The following is a 20,043-nucleotide window of genomic DNA, read 5'->3' on the forward strand; positions in this document are numbered from 1 at the left end:
ATGGAAGAATGTTATAAGGTGTCCAAGAACCATAAAGAAAAAGGGTGCATATATAATGTTAGAGGTCTAGAGTTCCACCAGGCTATATCACCCCTAAAGAAATAGAAAGAAGACCTTACTACCTGTGTACCCCAAAAAAAGCTATATTTCTTAGCCAGGATTATGGTGGAGATATGCACAAGTGAAATAAGAATATAAAGTAATACAATAAGATTATAAAACCAATATGTGTGCATTCATGCACCACCCGGTACGCTACCCTTGCCAAATTGCTCACTCTAGATCCCCACACGATCCATGAAGCCGTTCCCCCGGTCACACCGCCTGCTGCCGGTTCCCACTCATCCCTGGGGGAGTTAGGCGAGTGGTATCGAGAGCTACATGTCGGCACTGATGATACCCCCATACACCACAAGGAAGGGGTATACCGGGTGGTACAGGAGTATGAGCGGGTTTTTAGCAAGCACCCTCTAGATTTTGGGCAGATTAAAGGGGTTCAACACCACATCCCTACCGGTACACACTCCCCTATTAAAGAGAGATACAGGCCTATTCCCCCTGCGCACTACCAATGCGCCAAAGACATGTTGAGGAACATGAAGGAGGCAGGGGTTATTAGGGACAGCTGTAGTCCCTGGGCCGCTCCGTTGGTGCTGGTTAAGAAGAAGGATGGCACCATGCGGATGTGTGTGGATTACCGGAAGATTAACCAGATAACGCATAAGGATGCTTACCCTCTGCTCCGCATCAAAGAGTCCCTGGCCTCGCTGAGAACCGCTAACTACTTCTCCACCCTTGACCTCACCAGCGGGTACTGGCAGGTGGCCGTGGCACCGGAAGACCGAGAGAAGACTGCCTATGGGACCGTTTTGCTGTACTTGGATGATGTGATTGTGTACTCACAGACGTATGAAGCCCACCTGGAGCACCTAGCCGAGGTGTTCGCGTCCCTTGCCAAGTATGGGATGAAGTTGAAGCCCTCAAAGTGTCATCTGCTGAAACCCAGAGTGCAGTACCTAGGACATGTGGTTGGTGCGGAAGGTGTCGCCCCCAACCCCGAGAAGATCACCGCCATCCAAGACTGGCCGAGACCGACCACAGTGAGGGAAGTGAGGCAGTTTCTGGGCCTGGTGGGATATTACCGTCGCTTCATTAAGGGGTACACAAAGATTGCTGCCCCCATGCAAGACCTCCTCGTAGGACAGACCAAGGGTGGTAGATCCCTAGTAGCCCCATTGGAGTGGGAAGAAAAGCATGAGGAATCCTTCCGCCAACTGAGAACAGCCCTGACCGGAGAGGAAATCCTAGCGTACCCTGACTACAGCCGCCCATTCATCCTCTACACCGACGCCAGCAATGTGGGCTTGGGGGCTGTTCTATCCCAGGTCCAAGACAGAAGGGAAAAGGTAATAGCTTATGCTAGCCGAAAACTCCGACCGACTGAGAGGAACCCTGAGAACTACATCTCCTTCAAGCTTGAGCTCTTGGCACTGGTGTGGGCTATCACCGAGCGGTTCCGCCATTACCTGGCAGCAGCCAAGTTCACCGCGTACACAGACAATAACCTGCTGACCCATCTAGATACGGCCAAGCTGGGCGCGTTGGAGCAGCGGTGGGTGACCAGGTTAGCCAACTACGATTTCACCATCAAGTACTGGGCCGGCCGTACCAACGTCAATGCCAATGCACTCTCCCGGATGCCCCACCTGTCGGAAGAGGGGCCAGAGGATGATGACCTCGAAGAGATCGAGTTGCCTGCATTTCACCGGCCATTCACTGAGAAGGTGCAAGTCTACCAACAACGGGGCCTCCCATATGATGACAAGTTGAAAAAGTTATTAAGTGATTATTGGCTGCAATGGGGCTTTCTGGCTGGTGCCAGCCTCTCTTCTTAGCACACAGGAACCACAATCCCTACACCATGCTTCAATGGATTCTCTCATCCCAGCCCAGTAAAACTACATATTTTACACAGTCATAAGTAGCCAAAAGGGATCTATTCTATTCAATTGCAAATGATCTAGATAAGACTGAGAATAAGATACTGCACGGGACATAGCAGAGTTGGTCAAGTTGAGTGGAGATGAGTTTGCTATTTGGCACAGCTTTTTGCATCAATAAAGCAAGTAAAAGGTGTGAAAGATAAAAAAAAGGGTGAAAGTGTGAAAAGTGAATTGGCCAAATTGAGGTGCATATAAAGTTTTTGCTTTCTTTCAATTCACTAATGGGGCTCATTTGAATCAGGTGAATTGAGTTCTGCTTTTGGAAACTGGGTTAAGAAGGGGTGCACCGGTCCTGGAGGTACTGCAATACCAGGTCAATGCGTGCAGTGGACAGAGCAAGATTATTTCCATCTCCTTGTTCTAAAAATCCATTTAATATATGGTCCCCAGAGAGGGGACGTATCAGATATTAAACTGATAAGAACAGATTTAAATTTTTTTTTTTTCTGTTTATCAGTAGGACTTCAAAATAACAAAGGTGATCGCCTCCCGTTGCCTGGGAACCGTCCAGGCACAAGAGGGCTATGTGTCACCAGAAGGCGCACACACTTCCTCAAGGCCGGCAGACGTGCAATCCCAGGCACCTTCCAGTACCGACCAAGGTAGCGTCCTCCGAAACTACACTTGATCTTAGCCAAAAGGCCGAGAAGCTATAACCCGAATTGGTTACGGCCTTGAGTGGCACCCTGGCCTATACCGGACACATCTTAGGGAGAGGGAGACAAACCCACGCCTACAGAAGACATTTTGTCACCAAGCCAACCCTTGAAAAGGCTGTTTTGCAGAGCAAAAACAAGAAGAATGGTGCTTTTTGCAGCCGCCGCCCACTGCAATGAATCTGAATAACTCCTCCTTTTGGACACAAGCACCTCCCCTCCCCCTTGCAGTCTTTCCAATTCATGATACAAAAAGACGGACGGACAGGACAGGACAGGACAGGCTGCCTGACTTTCCGTCACTGCCACCCTTTGCCATCCTTGCCCGTAGAAAGCCCTTTCATCATCCCCAAACCCTAATCTTTTCCCTTCCCTTCCCAGATGCGTCTCACTCCCTTTCATTAGGAAGTGAGCGCAGCCTTTTCTCCGTTCTGCACATGCGCGACGTTAAACACAAATGCGCAGGTGTGACGCCCTAGCAGCAGTCGGACTGCTCGGCAGACACTTTGATGAAAAACAAAAAGGTTTTTTACGGGGGAGAATATTTGTGACGCCACCTGCGGTGTGCGGTAATAAGGAATACCGCCGCTGCTGTATGGGAGTGCCGGGGCTGATGGTGTTGGGGCAGCCTGGTGGTGATTCCCTCCGCAGGTAGGGGCCCCGGGACTCAGGGTAGGGAATAGGTAGGAACAGCCTATATTGATATAGGGCCGGCAGGACGCTGGGGGCCAGGGTACTCACTCAGGTGTGATGACGCATTCAGTGGACACAGACTCTGAGGTAAACAAAGTCTCTTGGTACTGCTGCACTCGGTGACTGCACGTGCGGTGGTCCCTTTCAGTGATTCTGTGGTGGACTGGAGCCTTCCTCCATACACTGTATACTGTGTGTGTCCCTGGCCCCGTTGGCTTGAAACCTTCGGGTCCCGTCCCTCTTTTTAATTGGGACCTGCTCTTAGCAGCTGGCACGTGGGATTTTCTGTGACTGCTCTGTGTGGGAAGTCCTATCCCTCCGCTGTGCTGACGCCGCTAATCTCTGAGCCGTCAAGTACAGGCCACTGTCTGCGACCCAGCCAGGCTCTCCTCAGGGAGCTCTTAATCCCCAGGTCCTCTCTCTTTTTCAGTTACTACCAACTGTCTAACTGACTCCTTCCACCAGCCTGTCTGACTCATAGGTGGGCGGTTCCTTTCCCAGCTGGAACCACGCCCCTGGTGTGCCTGACAAGTGTAGTGTTTGGGTGACTAGGATTTGTGCTGTTAGTACAGAATCACTGTTGCGGACCCCGGAACCAAGGAGGGTGGGCCCTGCACCAAGGATAGAGAATAGTGCAGTTCCCTGTGACACCCTGGATTAGTCCAGGGGCGTCACATTCCCCCTTGGTTAAACGTAGCTCGTCCCCGAGCTACAGTGCACCCAGAGTGTTTATTTTTATCTGCAAAAAGTGAACATTTTAATAAGAAAAACATATCTATCCATCCCACGCAGGGGAGGCACTTGAACCCAACGTTTCGCTTTCCCAGTCCTTCATCCCACCCCCAAAGTTCCAAAAGGAGGCAAGCCACCGTTCCTGTTGGTGGCCAGACCTGGGCCATATGTCTCCCAGGTCTCTCCTCCACCTGTGTCTTCTCCTGTAGGTGGGGATGCAGTCCGTGGCTATGAATGGGAAATAACCATTTACAATAGCACCAGTTCGTGCTGGCTACCACCAGTCCTGTAGCCAAAGGTCCATTTTCAATAAAACTTATCATTGGTCGTCAATCAGGTCATGAATCCAGGTAATTAAAATAAAATCAACATTCTTCTTATCAACACTCTATATCAACATGTCTTACATGACTATCTTTAGCATGGAAAATAGTAGAATTAAAAGCATGGAAAATACTAAACATTTTTAAATTTACTCTATATTTAGACTATTTACATTAGGGTAGAGTAGCCGGGTTCCGCTACCATTCCTCATCTCTGAACCTATGTGGGGGCTGACCAAAGTTCACACGGGTGGACCTTCTCAGCTCCTGGCTTCCCTCTAACCCTTGTACTGTGGTGTTTGCTACTACCTGTTCCCCACTACTGGTGCTAGGTGTTGTAGGTGGTAATCTACGTGTTCGTGGTGCTGGTATGGGTACTTCTCTAGGTGCAATGATTTCAGGCCTCCTTGGTTCTGGTTCTTCCGCGGGTTGCGGGAATGTGAGTACAGGCACAATCACTGCTCCATTGTACATAGGCCAATCTTCCGGGAAGTCACCTAGGATGGTGTGGATCACTCTCTTCTTTTTCTCAGTCACTTGAGGTTGGGGCTGTTCTTCCTTCTGGATGTTCAGGGGTTCAGGGCACTTTTTCAAGTGGTCACGGGAAATTACAGCTGTGGTTCTTCCTTGGTCCTTGCTGACAAGACAGGTCTTCTGGTTGTTGAAATTGGAAGGCTGGACCACATATGGCTCTCTTTCCCACTGGTCGTCCAGTTTATGCATCTTTCTTTTTCTTTTTAAGACCACTTCTCCTGGGGAAAATGGAGGGGCTTGGGCTTGCTTGTTAAAGCTTCTTTCTTGCTTTTCCCTACTTTGGTCCAGATTCTCCTCGACATACTCTTGAATTTGCCTGTATTGAGCTCTACGCTTGGTATCCCAATCTGCATTTGGGGAATAAACTTCAGGCATCTCAACTTCCATCTCCAGATCCACTGGCAGTTACTGAGGCCCGGTCCTGATCTGTCCAGGTCTCCGCCTCCAGCTCTGCGGCGCCTGATAACTGGCCGAGTAGTACAGACGCTTGCTGCCGGTCATTCATCCCAAACATATCCAGGAGTGTGCGGATTTTTCTTTTGAATCCTTGCAGAGTGTCAGGGGAACCATCATATTGTGGTAGCCAGGTAGCGCCTGGCACATACGGTAAAGTCATTGGCATTATCTGCGCGGTCGCTCGTGCGTCCATGTCACCTTGATCTTGAGGGGGAACTGCCGCTGCGCTCGCTTCACCCGGCGCCGACATCTTTCTATGCCCCCTTGGTTTTCAGCAGCAAGATGGCGGCAACTGAATTTTTTTTTTTTTTATTCACTTTGGGCTCAACAGTTTTGGAGAAGGCGCACGTCACCCAGGTTAGTGGGTCCAGTCCAATCCTGTTCGTGACGCCAAAAATCAATGTGTGACGCCCTAGCAGCAGTCGGACTGCTCGGCAGACACTTTGATGAAAAACAAAAAGGTTTTTTACGGGGGAGAATATTTGTGACGCCACCTGCGGTGTGCGGTAATAAGGAATACTGCCGCTGCTGTATGGGAGTGCCGGGGCTGATGGTGTTGGGGCAGCCTGGTGGTGATTCCCTCCGCAGGTAGGGGCCCCGGGACTCAGGGTAGGGAATAGGTAGGAACAGCCTATATTGATATAGGGCCGGCAGGACGCTGGGGGCCAGGGTACTCACTCAGGTGTGATGACGCATTCAGTGGACACAGACTCTGAGGTAAACAAAGTCTCTTGGTACTGCTGCACTCGGTGACTGCACGTGCGGTGGTCCCTTTCAGTGATTCTGTGGTGGACTGGAGCCTTCCTCCATACACTGTATACTGTGTGTGTCCCTGGCCCCGTTGGCTTGAAACCTTCAGGTCCCGTCCCTCTTTTTAATTGGGACCTGCTCTTAGCAGCTGGCACGTGGGATTTTCTGTGACTGCTCTGTGTGGGAAGTCCTATCCCTCCGCTGTGCTGACGCCGCTAATCTCTGAGCCGTCAAGTACAGGCCACTGTCTGCGACCCAGCCAGGCTCTCCTCAGGGAGCTCTTAATCCCCAGGTCCTCTCTCTTTTTCAGTTACTACCAACTGTCTAACTGACTCCTCCCACCAGCCTGTCTGACTCATAGGTGGGCGGTTCCTTTCCCAGCTGGAACCACGCCCCTGGTGTGCCTGACAAGTGTAGTGTTTGGGTGACTAGGATTTGTGCTGTTAGTACAGAATCACTGTTGCGGACCCCGGAACCAAGGAGGGTGGGCCCTGCACAAGGATAGAGAATAGTGCAGTTCCCTGTGACACCCTGGATTAGTCCAGGGGCGTCACACAGGCGTGCGTTCCATTACCCTCACTGCATTCCACTCCCATACAGGAAGTGGGCGCAGCTATTACTACGGTCGCACATAAAAGAACCCACGGCCACCACTGCACATAGCTGACTCCACCACAGGACACCCACTTCTACATCAACGCAGGTAAGACAGGATCGGCACCTCTATGCTCCCGTTACAATCAGGCTCAGTCACCATGTGATAACGCTCTCAACTCTTTAGTTGCAGGCTCCCCTTGCTTCACCTCCACTGGCTGTGCTGCCATTTCCTCTCCCACCTGGAAGGTATACTTTATTCCACTATTTTCCTGTTTCTCTCTTCCCCCTTTTCCCATAACCTACTTTTATCTGCATTTGTGGGGTATCTATATGCTATTTACATCATAGTTTTATTCATTAATATGGAAGGGAAGAGTGCCCATGAGAGTGTTGAACTGCGGAGAGCAAGAGATTAAGCTGCTCCGATTTGCCACCATTGATAAGCTGTTCTCAGTAGATACACATGCTATCCAAACAGCAGCATCCACCATTGCTTCAGCCCACCCATTCAGTGACAGCTCACCAAGTCAGCCAGAGGAGTGGTGTAAGGAATTACACGTAGGCACTGACTCCACACCTTCACATCACAAGAAGGGGGTCTACAGGCTAGTGCAAGAATACGAGCAAGTCTTCAGCAAACATCCGCTAGACTTTTGAAGAATAAAAGGGGTCAAACACTACATCCCCACAAGTGCACACCCACCCATCAAAGATAGATATAAGCCAAAACTACCTGCACATTACCAGTGTACCAAGGACATGTTGAGCAACATGAAGGAGGCTGGGGTTATCCGTGACAGTTGTAGCCTCTGGGCAGCTCCGTTGGTCCTGTTAAAGAAGAAGGACAGCACCACTCCCCTGTATTGAGGAATAGCTAGCTGCATTGAGAACTGCAAATTATTTTTCTACCCTTGATCTCACTAGTCGCTATTGGCAAGTGTCCGTTGCTGAGGCAGACCGGGAGAAGACCGCCTTTGCCACCCCGATGGGTCTCTGCGAGTTCAAAAGCATGCCCTTCGAGCTGTGCAATTTGCCAGGAACCTTCCAGAGGCTGATGGAATGCTGCTTGGGACACCGAAACTTTGAAACGGTACTGCTATACCTTTATGATGTTATTGTTTATTCTAAAGCAAACAAGATTTTAGGGTGTATAAAAAGCGAGATTAGATCCGGTGATCCCAACGTATTGTTACCCCTCTATAAATCACTTGTAAGGCCACATCTGGAATATGGGGTAAAGTCCTGAGCAGGTTGATAACCATTGGTTTGAGCATGGTAGGGTGTAGTGCGCATCTTCCTGCATCGGTAAAAGCTGCAGAAGTCCTTGAAGATTTCCGCTTCAAAGGCTGTGCCTTGATCTGTGAGGACTCTCTCTGAGTAGCCATGAGGTCTGCATAAGTGTGCTTGGAAGACCTTCGCTGCAGTATGGGCCATTAGATCTTTGACTTGTACCACAACCATAAATCTCGAGTAGTTGTCTACCATCGTAAGTGCATACGTGAGCTTGCCTCGATATTCTGCAACAAAACTCCCTTTTTCGATTTCAGTTTCAGCAAACACTACTCTTCCTGTAGAAAATATTTATCATTACCTAAGACAGTCATTCTAATGCATGACAATATTAAGGCAATTTAGTTAAAACTTGTTTTAACTCACCTTTAAGGGGATTGATGTATTTCATGGTCAATCCAGGTTTGTCAGTGATGGCACTGACATAATGTATGGCGTCTTTTTCGGGCGTTATCCTTTGCCTTTTCATTGTGAAAATCCAGTTGCCTATATCAAAGCAAATTCTACTACTTGTAAAGTATGCAGAAAATGAAATGTAGAACATATAACATCAACTGCTTAGGAACGCATCATAGGTTAGTACTTAAAAGGATATTGTCATGTTCTAGTCATAATGCAAGCTGGACATTTTTCATGTTACCCTGTAATCGCCGGCCTGTTCTAATGCTCACAAGCCAAGATATAGGCTCAGCTGCTAAGGCTTCCCTCTGCCTTCTGAATGAAACTTGAATATGTCTGGGTCACTGTGTATATAGCAGGTGCTCAGAAAAAATAAGAGTCAATTCAATAGAAATAGCTCTGGCACACTATAGTGATCAATAACGTAAGAAAAGAACTCTTGGAATGCTGAAAATTCTTTATTTGTGCAAAAGGATAATTCATCCAACGTTTCGACCTTGTTTTTAGGTCTTTATCAAGGATAAAGTTATCTAAGATCATAAAGGGTTACAAAACCATATAAACACGTAATTAGTACATAGTACAACATAACAGTACAATATATTGCTACTTGAGAGTACAATGGGTCAAATGACCATGATGCACATACAAAAAATTTTTCCAAAGCCATAGTGAAAACATTTGTACTGAGGAAAGAAAATTTCCACATGACCTATCTGGAGAAACATTCTGGATCAAACAACCAAAAATAGTCAAGCAGGTAAATACACACCTATATGGATAACAGGATGATATGTGTTCAATTGTATAGCGTCATTGCCATTAAGGTACAAATGGAAAACTTGCAATCCTATATAGTGAAGGAAATGAACACATATCATATCAAAGAACACAGGAACATGGGTGTGAGAAAAACCTCAATGTTTATACTTTGTTCTTTATAATGGTGTGAACATGTATATGTCTCAGTACCTTATGCACTTGAGAATTCTAGTGAGTAGATCATGAAAGCCTATTTCAGAACTGGAATCGGTAAATAATTGTAGGTGGAATCTAAATGAAAAGATGGTACAAGTGTTATCATGACACGTGGGCTATAACACAATGGACCGTGTGACAAAGAAGAAAGGAGAGAAAGAAGAGGAAGAAAATGCAACTACCTGTAACATTACGTGATAGTCACTGGTAAGTATCACTTGACAATTCAAGTGAAAAAGGATTCCTTTATTAAAGGGTTCTCAGTCGCCTCAGGATCATGAAATACTAGGGTAAATGATATGAGAATGGGTAAGAAGCACCACTAAAGGAAATATGAGATGCAGGACATATATCTATAAACCCCTGAACTACATGATAGAAATAAAAAGAAGAAAAAAGAAAAAAAAGAAGAAAGAAGAAGAACACATAGAATGCGGAAAGAGAATGGGTACAACTACCTGAGTTACTGCAGGGAGGCCCCTGGTTGGTATTGTGAGGGTTAGTGGAATTCCTTCACTGAAGGGTTCTCAGTTGCCTCAGGTTCGTGAAAAATGCTATAGACAAATAATGCCCGGAGAAAAGGGGTTCATATACAGCGAATAATGGTAATACAAGGTACATGTGTCACATGTAATAGTATATATATATATATTGTACTAAGCTCTACACCAGAAATAGAAAGTAGTCCCTCTGCCTTCTGTCTAGGTGCCCTGAGTTATGTCCTGTAAACTGTCACAGGGACCCAGACACACATGTGTAGTAGGGGAATATCCCTGCTGAGATGCCAGTGCTAGAGCACTCGTTTGCTGTGGAGTTGAACGCTATGTGAGCAGTTCTTACCTTCAATGAGCAGAAGTCTCTTTTTTCAGATTTCAATATCTCTGTGGGTATCTGGCAGAAATATGGAATACTCTTTACTGCTAAGACCCTGTACACCACTCCCACTAAAGGGGGCTTTACACGCTGCGACATCGCTAATGCGGAGTCGTTGGGGTCACGGAATTTGTGACGCACATCCGGCCGCATTAGCGATGTTGCTGCGTGTGACACCGATGAGCGATTTTGCATCGCTGCAAAAACGTGCAAAATCGCTCATCGGTGACATGGGTCTCCATTCTCGATTATCGTTACTGCAGCAGTAACGATGTAGTTCGTCGCTCCTGCGGCAGCACACATCGCTCCGTGTGACACCGCAGAAACGAGGAACCTCTCCTTACCTGCCTCCCAGCCGCTATGAGGAAGGAAGGAGGTGGGCGGGATGTTCCGGCCACTCATCTCCGCCCCTCCGCTGCTATTGGGCGGTCGCTCAGTGACGTCGCTGTGACGCCGCACGGACCGCCCCCTTAGAAAGGAGGCGGTTCGCCGGTCACAGCGACGTCGCCGGGCAGGTAAGTATGTGTGACGGGTCTGGTCGGTGTTGTGCAGCATGGGCAGCGATTTGCCCGTGTCGCGCAACAGATGGGGGCGGGTATCCACACTAGCGATATCGGGACCGATATCGCAGTGTGTAAAGTAGCCTTTAATAAACTGTGTAAAGGATTTTAAGTAAAAATCCACAATAAACGAGCGCTAGATGGGTTTTTATAATTTTATTAATAGACCACAAATAAAACATTTTTTGCTATCCTTGTTTCAAGACAGAGTATTTGATAATATACAATACACTGATTATTACTAAAACCAAGGACCACATAAAACAAGGACCACATAAAGTAAAAAATGAAAGTAATGAGAATAAAATTCTTTTGTATAACCAATTAACTTCGAGGTGATACAATATTCACATTGATTTAGTTTTACCAGTCTAATGTAATGCCCCGGCCGGTGGCATATATTTTGTTTGGTTAATAATTTAGACTTATACAATGAAAGATGTACTATACCACCCCTGGCTAACTTACAAGTTTTAAGTTGTACAATATAAGTTTGCGACGTTATATTCGCCCCCAGGGCCAGGGGGAATAAACCTCACAACAACTTGACCGCAAAAAACACCCCGGATTTCTCCGTTGATTAGGCTGGAACCGCTATGTACAGGATTGACCTGTTAGACTTCCAGAGCGGACGTTTTGAGGCCAGTGGCCGCGACTAGTGCTGGCTCTGGGGGAGATGTATGGTTACCGACATCCCTCTTTACAGAGCCTTTATAACACTTCACAAGGCCACAAACCAGCCGGTCCCGTACTCTCCCAAATGTACTTTCGAAATCAAGCAGTACGAAGCCACTGAAAGCACCAAGATGTTGGCTGCGGACAACAATAAGATCAGCGGTAACTACTCAGCCTCTCCAGCGGGCAGTCCAGACCGTATCCAGTGTCAGCTGACTGATTCCACACAGGAGGAAGTTGCTTGGCAGGTTAGCACCACACAAGGCTCCGATCCGCTTCCAAACGAGCAATGCAGAACCGCTGGAGGTACCAATGTATCCTGGTTGCAGACAAAGGAAATGTCAGCGGTAACCTCTCAACCTCTCCAGCAGGCAATCCGTACCGTGTCCAGTGGAAGCCGGTTGATTCCACACGAGGGAGAGATTACTTGGCAGGTTATCACCGCACAGGTGAGGTAGGCAAAAACAGAGTCCTGATCCGACGCGCGTTTCGGGGGCGTGTAACGGCCCCCTTCCTCAAGGATAACTCAGCTGTTGCCTAGAGCACTATTTATGCATATATTTAATTGGTTATAATTTGCATAAAATTAAACAATGTTTAAATTCAACCAACATTCAATGACCACTACATATATCAATTTGTGAAAGACCGTTCATAATAGCCATATAATATAATTATGTGCAAAGGTTTTTCTAAAGGTTTTTCTAAAAAGACCTATATATAGCCTTGCTTGTATCATCATATACTGGGAAGACAATGTGTATATATGCATATGCTTTTTTTCAACAATAAATTTAACAAAAGGACATCATAAAGGTGTAATATAAATTTGCTATAATATGAAAAGCCCCTTATATCTACATCAACCTTGGGCAAGTGAAGCACCAATTTTAATATATATTATGCATATATACACATATATCTCCATGACAATCGCTTTTTTTTTTTTTTTTTTTTTTCCTTCTTTCCGTATTATTATCAGTACCTATTACTCCTCTACCTATAAAAATATAAATTAATTAAAAGGAAACAGTTCTATATCATTATTGAGTCCATATGGTTTTAAGGTGTTCAATTCAAAAATCCATTGGCTTTCTGCTCGTGACATTTTTTTAATGAAATCGCCACCTCTCCAATCCTTAGTTATTTTTTGTACGCCCCATACTTGAGATCCTTTAAAGGACCCTCCATGTTTTAACACATAATGTCTGGATAGGGGGTGCTTAGTACATTTATTTTTAACACTTCTAATGTGCTCACCCACCCTTTTCCATAGGGGTCTAATAGTTCTCTCAATGTATTTTTTCTGACAGGGACATTGAATTCAATATACTACTCCCTTTGATTGACATGTAATAAATTCTCTAATCATGACTTCTGACTGCCCCTGTAAGAAGGATTTCCGTGAAATATTTTTTGTATTCTTACATACTATACAGCTTTTGCATGGAAAAAAAACCTTTCAGGCCAAATAATCCTCCCTTATTAGGTGCTGTAAGATTACGTATGGTGGGTGCCACTAAATTGCCAATATTGTTTGCCTTCCTATATATGAATATAACGTCGCAAACTTGTACATAAATATTGTACAACTTAAAACTTGTAAGTTAGCCAGGGGTGGTATAGTACATCTTTCATTGTATAAGTCTAAATTATTAACCAAACAAAATATATGCCACCGGCCGGGGCATTACATTAGACTGGTAAAACTAAATCAATGTGAATATTGTATCACCTCGAAGTTAATTGGTTATACAAAAGAATTTTATTCTCATTACTTTCATTTTTTATTTTATGTGGTCCTTGTTTTATGTGGTCCTTGGTTTTAGTAATAATCAGTGTATTGTATATTATCAAATACTCTGTCTTGAAACAAGGATAGCAACAAATTTTTTATTTGTGGTCTATTAATAAAATTATAAAAACCCATCTAGCGCTGGTTTATTGTGGATTTTTACTTAAAATCCTTTACACAGTTTATTAAAGGCTACTTTACACACTGCGATATCGGTCCCGATATCGCTAGTGTGGATACCCGCCCCCATCTGTTGCGCGACACGGGCAAATCGCTGCCCATGCTGCACAACACCGACCAGACCCGTCACACATACTTACCTGCCCGGCGACGTCGCTGTGACCGGCGAACCGCCTCCTTTCTAAGGGGGCGGTCCGTGCGGCGTCACAGCGACGTCACTGAGCGACCGCCCAATAGCAGCGGAGGGGCGGAGATGAGTGGCCGGAACATCCCGCCCACCTCCTTCCTTCCTCATAGCGGCTGGGAGGCAGGTAAGGAGAGGTTCCTCGTTTCTGCGGTGTCACACGGAGCGATGTGTGCTGCCGCAGGAGCGACGAACTACATCGTTACTGCTGCAGTAACGATAATCGAGAATGGAGACCCATGTCACCGATGAGCGATTTTGCACGTTTTTGCAGCGATGCAAAATCGCTCATCGGTGTCACACGCAGCAACATTGCTAATGCGGCCGGATGTGCGTCACAAATTCCGTGACCCCAACGACTCCGCATTAGCGATGTCGCAGCGTGTAAAGCCCCCTTTAGTGGGAGTGGTGTACAGGGTCTTAGCAGTAAAGAGTATTCCATATTTCTGCCAGATACCCACAGAGATATTGAAATCTGAAAAAAGAGACTTCTGCTCATTGAAGGTAAGAACTGCTCACATAGCGTTCAACTCCACAGCAAACGAGTGCTCTAGCACTGGCATCTCAGCAGGGATATTCCCCTACTACACATGTGTGTCTGGGTCCCTGTGACAGTTTACAGGACATAACTCAGGGCACCTAGACAGAAGGCAGAGGGACTACTTTCTATTTCTGGTGTAGAGCTTAGTACAATATATATATATATATATACTATTACATGTGACACATGTACCTTGTATTACCATTATTCGCTGTATATGAACCCCTTTTCTCCGGGCATTATTTGTCTATAGCATTTTTCACGAACCTGAGGCAACTGAGAACCCTTCAGTGAAGGAATTCCACTAACCCTCACAATACCAACCAGGGGCCTCCCTGCAGTAACTCAGGTAGTTGTACCCATTCTCTTTCCGCATTCTATGTGTTCTTCTTCTTTCTTCTTTTTTTTCTTTTTTCTTCTTTTTATTTCTATCATGTAGTTCAGGGGTTTATAGATATATGTCCTGCATCTCATATTTCCTTTAGTGGTGCTTCTTACCCATTCTCATATCATTTACCCTAGTATTTCATGATCCTGAGGCGACTGAGAACCCTTTAATAAAGGAATCCTTTTTCATTTGAATTGTCAAGTGATACTTACCAGTGACTATCACATAATGTTACAGGTAGTTGCATTTTCTTCCTCTTCTTTCTCTCCTTTCTTCTTTGTCACACGGTCCATTGTGTTATAGCCCACGTGTCATGATAACACTTGTACCATCTTTTCATTTAGATTCCACCTACAATTATTTACCGATTCCAGTTCTGAAATAGGCTTTCATGATCTACTCACTAGAATTCTCAAGTGCATAAGGTACTGAGACATATACATGTTCACACCATTATAAAGAACAAAGTATAAACATTGAGGTTTTTCTCACACCCATGTTCCTGTGTTCTTTGATATATGTGTTCATTTCCTTCACTATATAGGATTGCAAGTTTTCCATTTGTACCTTAATGGCAATGACGCTATACAATTGAACACATATCATCCTGTTATCCATATAGGTGTGTATTTACCTGCTTGACTATTTTTGGTTGTTTGATCCAGAATGTTTCTCCAGATAGGTCATGTGGAAATTTTCTTTCCTCAGTACAAATGTTTTCACTATGGCTTTGGAAAAATTTTTTGTATGTGCATCATGGTCATTTGACCCATTGTACTCTCAAGTAGCAATATATTGTACTGTTATGTTGTACTATGTACTAATTACGTGTTTATATGGTTTTGTAACCCTTTATGATCTTAGATAACTTTATCCTTGATAAAGACCTAAAAACAAGGTCGAAACGTTGGATGAATTATCCTTTTGCACAAATAAAGAATTTTCAGCATTCCAAGAGTTCTTTTCTTACGTTATTGATCACTATAGTGTGCCAGAGCTATTTCTATTGAATTGACTGTTATTTTTTCTGAGCACCTGCTATATACACAGTGACCCAGACATATTCAAGTTTCATTCAGAAGGCAGAGGGAAGCCTTAGCAGCTGAGCCTATATCTTGGCTTGTGAGCATTAGAACAGGCCGGCGATTACAGGGTAACATGAAAAATGTCCAGCTTGCATTATGACTAGAACATGACAATATCCTTTTAAGTACTAACCTATGATGCGTTCCTAAGCAGTTGATGTTATATGTTCTACATTTCATTTTCTGCATACTTTACAAGTAGTAGAATTTGCTTTGATATAGGCAACTGGATTTTCACAATGAAAAGGCAAAGGATAACGCCCGAAAAAGACGCCATACATTATGTCAGTGCCATCACTGACAAACCTGGATTGACCATGAAATACATCAATCCCCTTAAAGGTGAGTTAAAACAAGTTTTAACTAAATTGCCTTAATATTGTCATGCATTAGAATGACTGTCTTAGGTAATGATAAATATTTTCTACAGGAAGAGGAGTGTTTGCTGAAACTGAAATCGAAAAAGGGAGTTTTGTTGCAGAATATCGAGGCGAGCTCACGTATGCACTTACGATGGTAGACAACTACTCGAGATTTATGGTTGTGGTACAAGTCAAAGATCTAATGGCCCATACTGCAGCGAAGGTCTTCCAAGCACACTTATGCAGACCTCATGGCTACTCAGAGAGAGTCCTCACAGATCAAGGCACAGCCTTTGAAGCGGAAATCTTCAAGGACTTCTGCAGCTTTTACCGATGCAGGAAGATGCGCACTACACCCTACCATGCTCAAACCAATGGTTATCAACCTGCTCAGGACTTTACCCCATATTCCAGATGTGGCCTTACAAGTGATTTATAGAGGGGTAACAATACGTTGGGCTCACCGGATCTAATCTCCCTTTTTATACACCCTAAAATCTTGTTTGCTTTAGAATAAACAATAACATCATAAAGGTATAGCAGTACCGTTTCAAAGTTTCGGTGTCCCAAGCAGCATTCCATCAGCCTCTGGAAGGTTCCTGGCAAATTGCACAGCTCGAAGGGCATGCTTTTGAACTCGCAGAGACCCATCGGGGTGGCAAAGGCGGTCTTCTCCCGGTCTGCCTCAGCAACGGACACTTGCCAATAGCGACTAGTGAGATCAAGGGTAGAAAAATAATTTGCAGTTCTCAATGCAGCTAGCTATTCCTCAATACAGGGGAGTGGTGCTGTCCTTCTTCTTTAACAGGACCAACGGAGCTGCCCAGAGGCTACAACTGTCACGGATAACCCCAGCCTCCTTCATGTTGCTCAACATGTCCTTGGTACACTGGTAATGTGCAGGTAGTTTTGGCTTATATCTCTCTTTGATGGGTGGGTGTGCACTTGTGGGGATGTAGTGTTTGACCCCTTTTATTCTTCAAAAGTCTAGCGGATGTTTGCTGAAGACTTGCTCGTATTCTTGCACTAGCCTGTAGACCCCCTTCTTGTGATGTGAAGGTGTGGAGTCAGTGCCTACGTGTAATTCCTTACACCACTCCTCTGGCTGACTTGGTGAGCTGTCACTGAATGGGTGGGCTGAAGCAATGGTGGATGCTGCTGTTTGGATAGCATGTGTATCTACTGAGAACAGCTTATCAATGGTGGCAAATCGGAGCAGCTTAATCTCTTGCTCTCCGCAGTTCAACACTCTCATGGGCACTCTTCCCTTCCATATTAATGAATAAAACTATGATGTAAATAGCATATAGATACCCCACAAATGCAGATAAAAGTAGGTTATGGGAAAAGGGGGAAGAGAGAAACAGGAAAATAGTGGAATAAAGTATACCTTCCAGGTGGGAGAGGAAATGGCAGCACAGCCAGTGGAGGTGAAGCAAGGGGAGCCTGCAACTAAAGAGTTGAGAGCGTTATCACATGGTGACTGAGCCTGATTGTAACGGGAGCATAGAGGTGCCGATCCTGTCTTACCTGCGTTGGTGTAGAAGTGGGTGTCCTGTGGTGGAGTCAGATATGTGCAGTGGTGGCCGTGGGTTCTTTTATGTGCGACCGTAGTAATAGCTGCGCCCACTTCCTGTATGGGAGTGGAATGCAGTGAGGGTAATGGAACGCACGCCTGCGCATTTGTGTTTAACGTCGCGCATGTGCAGAACGGAGAAAAGGCTGCGCTCACTTCCTAATGAAAGAGAGTGAGACGCATCTGGGAAGGGAAGGGAAAAGATTAGGGTTTGGGGATGATGAAAGGGCTTTCTACGGGCAAGGATGGCAAAGGGTGGCAGTGACGGAAAGTCAGGCAGCCTGTCCTGTCCTGTCCTGTCCGTCCGTCTTTTTGTATCATGAATTGGAAAGACTGCAAGGGGGAGGGGAGGTGCTTGTGTCCAAAAGGAGGAGTTATTCAGATTCATTGCAGTGGGCGGCGGCTGCAAAAAGCACCATTCTTCTTGTTTTTGCTCTGCAAAACAGCCTTTTCAAGGGTTGGCTTGGGTGACAAAATGTCTTCTGTAGGCGTGGGTTTGTCTCCCTCTCCCTAAGATGTGTCCGGTATAGGCCAGGGTGCCACTCAAGGCCGTAACCAATTCGGGTTATAGCTTCTCGGCCTTTTGGCTAAGATCAAGTGTAGTTTCGGAGGACGCTACCTTGGTCGGTACTGGAAGATGCCTGGGATTGCACGTCTGCCGGCCTTGAGGAAGTGTGTGCGCCTTCTGGTGACACATAGCCCTCTTGTGCCTGGACGGTTCCCAGGCAACGGGAGGCGATCACCTTTGTTATTTTGAAGTCCTACTGATAAACAGAAAAAAAAAAAAATTAAATCTGTTCTTATCAGTTTAATATCTGATACGTCCCCTCTCTGGGGACCATATATTAAATGGATTTTTAGAACAAGGAGATGGAAAAAATCTTGCTCTGTCCACTCCACGCATTGACCTGGTATTGCAGTACCTCCAGGACCGGTGCACCCCTTCTTAACCCAGTTTCCAAAAGCAGAACTCAATTCACCTGATTCAAATGAGCCCCATTAGTGAATTGAAAGAAAGCAAAAACTTTATATGCACCTCAATTTGGCCAATTCACTTTTCACACTTTCACCCTTTTTTTTATCTTTCACACCTTTTACTTGCTTTATTGATGCAAAAAGCTGTGCCAAATAGCAAACTCATCTCCACTCAACTTGACCAACTCTGCTATGTCCCGTGCAGTATCTTATTCTCAGTCTTATCTAGATCATTTGCAATTGAATAGAATAGATCCCTTTTGGCTGCTTATGACTGTGTAAAATATGTAGTTTTACTGGGCTGGGATGAGAGAATCCATTGAAGCATGGTGTAGGGATTGTGGTTCCTGTGTGCTAAGAAGAGAGGCTGGCACCAGCCAGAAAGCCCCATTGCAGCCAATAATCACTTAATAACTTTTTCAACTTGTCATCATATGGGAGGCCTTCCATTACTTGTAGTAGTCTAGTTGCCCACCTTTGAACTGACTCTAACTTCTGAATGTCCTTTTTAAAATGTGGAGCCCAAAACTGGTTCCCATATTCCAGATGTAGCCTTACAAGTGATTTATAGAGGTGTAACAATACGTTGGGATCACGGGATCTAATCTCCCTTTTTATACACCCTAAAATCTTGTCCCAAGCAGCATTCCATCAGCCTCTGGAAGGTTCCTGGCGCATTGCACAGCTCGAAGGGCATGCTTTTGAACTCGCAGAGACCCATAGGGGTGGCGAAGGCGGTCTTCTCCCGGTCTGCCTCAGCAACGGACACTTGCCAATAGTGACTAGTGAGATCAAGGGTAGAAAAATAATTTGCAGTTCTCAATGCAGCTAGCGATTCCTCAATACGGGGAGTGGTGCCGTCCTTCTTTTTTAACAGGATCAACAGAGCTGCCCAAAGGCTACAACTGTCACGGATAACCCCAGCCGCCTTCATGTTGCTCAACATGTCCTTGGTACACTGGCAATGTGAAGGTGGTATTGGCTTATAGCTCTCTTTGATGGGTGGGTGTGCACCTGTGGGGATGTGGTGTTGGACCCCTTTTATTCCCCCAAAATCTAGCGGGCTTCCCACCGGTAACCCGCTCCCCAGCTTGGATGGATGCTGAGGGAGCCCCTTTTGCCCGCAGGCTCTGGCCCTGGGAACTGTAGCCTTGGCGGTGACTGTGCTTCCCTCTACGGTGTGAGCTGTTGCCTTCAATCGGGTCTTGACTGCTGGGAAACCCTGGAGGTTCCTGTCGCTAACGGATTTGACCGGTTTTACGGCGACTCCTAGCCTGGTCGGGGTCCGTAGGCCCTGCCGGATGGTGCTGGCTTCTCTTCACTCCCCGATCTGGTACCGGCGGGCCACCGCCCATCCCCGGTCCGTACAGTTCACTCCAATCAGCCTCTCCTGCAGAAGGTCACCACCGTCTGCCAACCTTGCTGAGTGCCCGGGCCA

General features: G+C 45.8%; 2 pseudogenes; one reads left to right on the plus strand and one right to left on the minus strand.

The window, feature by feature from the left end:
* Positions 1 to 2,279: 2,279 nt before the first annotated feature.
* LOC142260713 (U2 spliceosomal RNA) lies at positions 2,280 to 2,486 on the minus strand (annotated as a pseudogene).
* Positions 2,487 to 18,368: 15,882 nt separating this feature from the next.
* On the plus strand, positions 18,369 to 18,575 carry LOC142260708 (U2 spliceosomal RNA; annotated as a pseudogene).
* The last annotated feature ends 1,468 nt before the right edge of the window (positions 18,576 to 20,043 follow it).

This window comes from Anomaloglossus baeobatrachus, unplaced genomic scaffold (assembly GCF_048569485.1).
Source record: "Anomaloglossus baeobatrachus isolate aAnoBae1 unplaced genomic scaffold, aAnoBae1.hap1 Scaffold_169, whole genome shotgun sequence".
Classification (NCBI taxonomy): domain Eukaryota; kingdom Metazoa; phylum Chordata; class Amphibia; order Anura; family Aromobatidae; genus Anomaloglossus; species Anomaloglossus baeobatrachus.